This window comes from Asparagus officinalis, chromosome 4 (genome assembly GCF_001876935.1).
Source record: "Asparagus officinalis chromosome 4, Aspof.V1, whole genome shotgun sequence".
Lineage (NCBI taxonomy): Eukaryota > Viridiplantae > Streptophyta > Magnoliopsida > Asparagales > Asparagaceae > Asparagus > Asparagus officinalis.
The window spans coordinates 2,151,217-2,156,985 of NC_033797.1; the positions used below are offsets into that span (position 1 = coordinate 2,151,217).

The window sequence follows — 5,769 nt, forward strand, 5'->3', positions numbered from 1 at the left end:
GGTGGTTGGTAAGGGTACAGTTGATTGTACTGGTTCTGTAACTTTGTCCAATGTTTTGCATGCTCCTTCTTTTCCAGTCAATCTTTTATCTATTAGTTCTATCATCCTCCAACTAAAATGCATCGTCTCTTTTGATATTCCCAAGGTAATCTTCCAGGAGAAGGGGACAGGGCGGAGACTTGGGACTGGCACATGGCGTAGTGGACTGTGGTATCTGGATCGTGAAGGGCTGGATTCAGCATTGGTGTCAGTCATAGAGGAAGCAGGAGTAGGATCTAAAATGAGTGCTGAAAATGAGTTAATGCTCCATCACCAGCGTTTGGGACACTCATCCTTTAGTGTTTTAGGTAGATTGTATCCTTCTTTATTTGAGAAAGCAAATAAACAGAAACTTGTGTGTGATGCATGTGAGTTGGGAAAGCTTACTAGAAGCTCTTATGTTAGTTCTGGTCATAGAAGTTCTCATGCATTTGACCTGGTACATTCAGATGTTTGGGGGCCTTGTTCCACAAGTTCTATGAATGGATACAAATATTTTGTTACATTTATTGATTGCTTCTCTCGTGTTACTTGGTTATACCTGATGAAGAATAAGAGTGATGTGTTTGGGTGCTTCCAAAATTTTCATAAGACTGTTCAGACTCAATACGGAGCAGTGGTGAAAGTATTGAGGTCAGATAATGGGACAGAGTATACCAACAGAGCCCTTGAAGAATATTTGTCAGCTCAAGGAATACATCACCAGACAACCTGTCCATACACTCCAGCACAGAATGGGGTAGCGGAAAGGAAGAACAGACATCTTTTAGAGGTTGCTAGAAGCATGATGATCTCTATGAATGTCCCAGAGACATTATGGGGACAAGCAGTATTGACCGCAGCAGCGTTGATCAACAGAATGCCCTCGAGAGTGCTGGATTGGAAGTCTCCGTGTGAGATATTGAAAGGAGATAATGGTGGGATCCTTCCACTCAAAGTGTTTGGCTGTGTGTGTTTTGTGAAGGACAACAGGCCGTCTGTCGGGAAGCTTGCCCCTAGAGCTGTGAAGTGTATCTTTGTGGGATATTCTGCTACTCAGAAGGGATATGTTTGCTGGAGCCCGGTGGAAAAAAGGTTGTTTGTGAGCATGGATGTGCACTTTCGAGAACTCGAGCCATATTACACTCAGAAGGTAACTTCATCTGCTGGTAACTCGTCCAATACTAGAAGTATGGGGCGAGAGGAGGAGAATGGTGAGAGACCGGAGAACAATGTGGAGAAATCCATTTCTGTATCGATTCCTTGGGAGGGCGAATTGGTTGAGGAGGAGTTGGTTGAGGAGGAGCCGGAGAATCACGAAGAAAAGGAACAAGAGACAAGAGGTGTTAGGCCCACTGTTCAGGGGGAGCTACTAACCTATAGTAGGAAGGGCAAACAAATTGGAGAAACAGTACCTACAGTGCCACTAGTGCTGCCAAGTCTCTTGCCAAAGCCCACCCCGACTCCTGAAATACCTACACCACCACCAATTTCATCCCAAGGTGATAACATTCCTACTGATAACATTCCTCTCCCTACTCCTCCCACACCAATATCAGTACGGAGGACTACTCGCAGTAATGCGGGACATCCTCCCGATAGATATGGTTGGGATCTTGCCCAGTATGTATCATATTCTAGTATCCACCCTGCATATGGAGCATTCATTGCATCATTGGACTCTGTTACTGTACCTAACAATTGGCAGGTTGCTAAGAAGGACCCAAAATGGAAAGCGGCTATGCACGAGGAGCTAGGAGCTCTAGAGAAGAACCGCACTTGGGAGCTAGTAAAGTTACCAGAAGGAAAGAGAGCAGTTGGATGCAAGTGGGTCTTCACTGTGAAGCAGAATCCAGATGGACAAGTTGAGCGCTACAAGGCTCGCCTGGTGGCAAAAGGGTATAGTCAGACATATGGCATCGATTATGATGAGACTTTTGCACCGGTGGCGAAGATGAGCACTGTTCGGACCTTAATCTCTCTGGCAGTAAATGGTGGATGGAAGCTACACCAACTAGATGTGAAGAATGCATTTCTTCATGGAGATCTAGTGGAGGAGGTATACATGGAGATACCACCAGGATTTGGTACAGATCAGACAGTGGGAAAGGTCTGCAGATTGAAGAAGTCTCTCTATGGTCTGAAGCAATCTCCCCGTGCTTGGTTCGACAGATTCAGAAGGGCTATGATTGGTATGGGATACCAACAGATCAACGCCGACCATACAGTGTTCTTTCGACGGAGTGGAGGCCACATTACTATGCTTGCGGTATATGTGGATGATATGATTATTACAGGGGATGATGAGAAGGAGATTGCCCAACTCAAAGTGAGACTGGGTAAGGAATTTGAGGTGAAAGATCTTGGCTTGCTTAGATACTTTCTTGGAATAGAGATAGCTCGAGGAGCGGAAGGGATCATCCTATCCCAGAGAAAGTATGCACTGGATCTTCTCAAAGAGACAGGAATGTTAGGGTGCAAACCTGCAACTACACCGATCGACCAGAGGTTCAAGCTAGGTGCTGAGGCTGGAGAACCAGTTGATCGTGACAGATATCAGAGGTTGGTGGGGAAGGCTGATCTATTTGAGTCACACACGTCCTGATATCTCCTTTACAGTAAGCGTGGTGAGTCGCTACATGCACGATCCGAGGAAGGGTCATATGGACGCTGTGTACCAGATTCTGAGATATTTAAAGAGTGCCCCCGGAAAGGGGCTGATATTCAGAAAGAATGGACATGTGAACATCGAGGGTTATTGCGACTCTGACTGGGCTAGCTGTGCTGATGACAGGAGGTCCACCTCAGGATATTGCATCTTTATAGGAGGTAACTTAGTCTCGTGGAAGAGCAAGAAGCAGTCAGTGGTGGCGAGATCGACAGCCGAGGCAGAGTATAGAGCTATGGCCTTAGGAGTTGCTGAGTTGCTATGGTTGAAGAGTATGCTGGTGGAGCTGAAGCTGGATCAAGGAGATAAGATGAAGTTATGGTGTGACAACAAGTCAGCTATAAGTATTGCCAACAACCCAGTGCAGCATGATAGAACCAAACACATCGAGATCGATAGGTTCTTCATCAAAGAGAAGTTGGATAGTGGACTACTGGAGCTAAGTCATGTTTCGACTAAGGACCAGGCAGCAGATTGTCTGACTAAAGGACTCAACTCAGTAGATATGATTAGAGGATGTGACAAGATGTGCTTAATAGATATCTTTCGCCCATCTTGAGGAGGAGTGTTGACATATTAGTATTATTAGGGACTTATTTGTAAGATTTGTAGGGGCCTATATAAAGCCCAAGAGATATCATAATGAATTAGGGTTTTCATTTCTTCACTTTCCCCGTGTAATATATTTCTGAACTTTTATGGGCTTTTAACATATACACGTTTCCTCTTTTTTTCAAGAAAGAACACATTCTCCTTACTGATTGATATATTGGCATTTTCCTCTCGGTTTATTCACCTACAAACATTTTTAAAACAAATATTGAGATATTGCTTCGTTAAGCCTAAACTAAAGTAGGCACATAAAGGGGCACAAACACTTCCTAAAAAGAGTATTTAAAATTGATCTTATCAATATTTAAAAAAAATATCTTAAAGTAGGCACAATTTGACGTTGAATAAAATTTTGCCAACCATCACATGAAAGAAGGATACAATTGCGCAGAACACTTCAAAAGCATAAGGTCATAGATAGGAAATTTGCAGAAGCAAACTAAAATAAGTTAGAACGTACCGGCATATATAGTCCAAAACCCAAATTCGACTTATTTTCCCCTTCAGTAAGAAAAACTTACTAACATGAATCTGAATTTAAAAGGGAACATCAAGCAGTTGATCCCAAACATCCCAACTTATGTTAGAGGCATCTTCACCCCTTCCCAAAGGAAAAACCTGAACATCCACGAGTTGATCCCGTCTGTCAACTTAGAGATTTTTCATGCTCCTCCTGCATGAACCAATAATAAAGAAGTGCTCTATCATTAGCACTGCCATCATCCTAATGAACGAAAACAACATTTAGCGTGGAACGAAAATGAGAAAGCTAGCATGCAGAAGAAGGTACTTATATTGCCTGACATGTAACAAACGGATCACAGGTTTCAAATGCCACAAACTCGTTAAAATTGACAAGGAAGTTGAATGAAAACATTTTCAGGCAATCGCACCCTTTCAGGTCACAGAAAGTCTAGTAGCCTCCTTTCGCACAATAAATGTAAGGGCATTTTGGTCATTTGGAGGACGTGACTTTCATGAGTACAGATAGATTTAATGGTGCTAGTTAGAGGGGTTATCTGACAAAACATAAGGGGGTACATTAAGTGACTTTTCTAAAGTTTAAGGGGGTTATCTCGAAAACAGCCAAACTCAAGGGTTGTTTCGTGAAATTTATCCTTCAAATAAGTAAATAATGTATTAAGACGTAACCAAGCTGATCTACAGGTAAAATACTTAGCAAGTATAAAAAAAAAAGTGTAGATTAAAATGTAGGATATGGGTTTAGAATTTGGAATTTTTTTTAAAAGAGCCCGTTTTTGCTAAATAATTAGCAAAACCGACCATTTTGCTAATTATTTAGCAAAACCAAGGCCAAAAAGAGGTTGGTTTCGCTAAAATGTATTTCCGAAACATATGAGACTATTGATACCGTATGTTTACTTGTTTAGTGGCTCTTAATTGGCTACTAAACCATCTCAGAAAAACCCACGGAACTAGTAGTCCCGTAGGTTTTCTGACACCCACTCCAAAACGCACGGGACTACTAGTCCCATGCGTTAAACAGATACTTCGCCAAGTCTTGGTGAAGTTCGCCCAACAAATCCACGGGACTACTACTAGTCCCGTGGATTTGTCAGGCCTATAAAAGCCCCATTGTGCCCAACAATTAGGGCACAACTTTCACCTCTTCGCTGACCGAATTTTACCCCGATCTCTCAGCAGCTTCTATCCCAATTTTCACCCACCCTCACCCAATCTCTCTTCCTCGATAACCCTAACCCTATATCCTTTAATCTCTCCAAAACACCTCTTTCTCCCTCAATTTTCTCTCTCACATTCTCACCAAACACATTCTCTCCAAAATCATTCTCTCCAAACCCAAATAGAGATCCTCACCAAAGTTGTATTGTTGAAGTCCGACGTTGTCTCCTATCCGACGCCGATGAATTTCGGATCTTCATCAAGGTATAAATTTTGATTTTTCCCTAATTTTCTCTATATTATTTAGTTAAAATTATAGTTTGGAAATAACTGTATATTTAGAATAATTTTTTAATTATGATAAACAATAGGATTTGGTTAAATTTTGATAGATTAAAATTGGACAAAATTTTTTAGACCTCTTTAGAAACATATTTTCAAAAATCGACCTATTTTGAAAATATTCATCAATTTCGACCCAGTTTCAACCAATTGGCTGAAGCTGGGTTGAAATTGGCGAAAAATGTTCAAAAACTTCACAGGATTTGAAATCCCATGAAATCCCGTGACGTTTAAATCCCGTGAAGCTTAAAACTTCACGGGATTTTAAATCCCGTGAAGTTGCAAGCCAACCTCCAGAGAGTCTCGCTCTCTAGCGAGGTGGCCTGCAACTCCACAGGATTTGAAATCCCGTTGAGGTTGGGCAAGGCCTATATAAGGTCCACACAATAAGAAATCGTGCTTACCCGACCCTGACCCCCTCTTTCTTGGCTCCTTCACCACCAAACCCTAAACATTTATACCCTCGCCCCCTGCTGCTGCCGCCA

General features: G+C 42.2%; 1 pseudogene; it reads right to left on the bottom strand.

The window, feature by feature from the left end:
• LOC109836336 overlaps positions 3,284-5,769 on the bottom strand; it is an 8,782-nt pseudogene continuing 6,296 nt past the window's right edge.